Source organism: Heloderma suspectum, chromosome 10, assembly GCF_057233095.1.
Source record: "Heloderma suspectum isolate Gila_16-S chromosome 10, 16-S_ref, whole genome shotgun sequence".
NCBI classification, from domain to species: domain Eukaryota; kingdom Metazoa; phylum Chordata; class Lepidosauria; order Squamata; family Helodermatidae; genus Heloderma; species Heloderma suspectum.
Window position 1 is genome coordinate 33,329,496 of NC_139467.1, and position 210 is coordinate 33,329,705.

Genomic DNA, 210 nt, shown 5'->3' on the forward strand with positions numbered 1-210 from the left:
GTAGCCCTTCCCTGGACTACATTTCCCATCCTGCCTAGACGATAGAGAGCGAAGGGAGGATAGAGAACGCCCCCCTCCTCGTCTCTTTCTTCTCTCCCCCCCCCCGCTGAGCGGCACGTGCCGCCTCTCTCGGTCAATAGGGGGCGTGGCTGGCGCGGGTCACGTGCCTTTGTTTGGCGCTTTTGTGGAGCGGGCAGGGCAGTTAGGAGC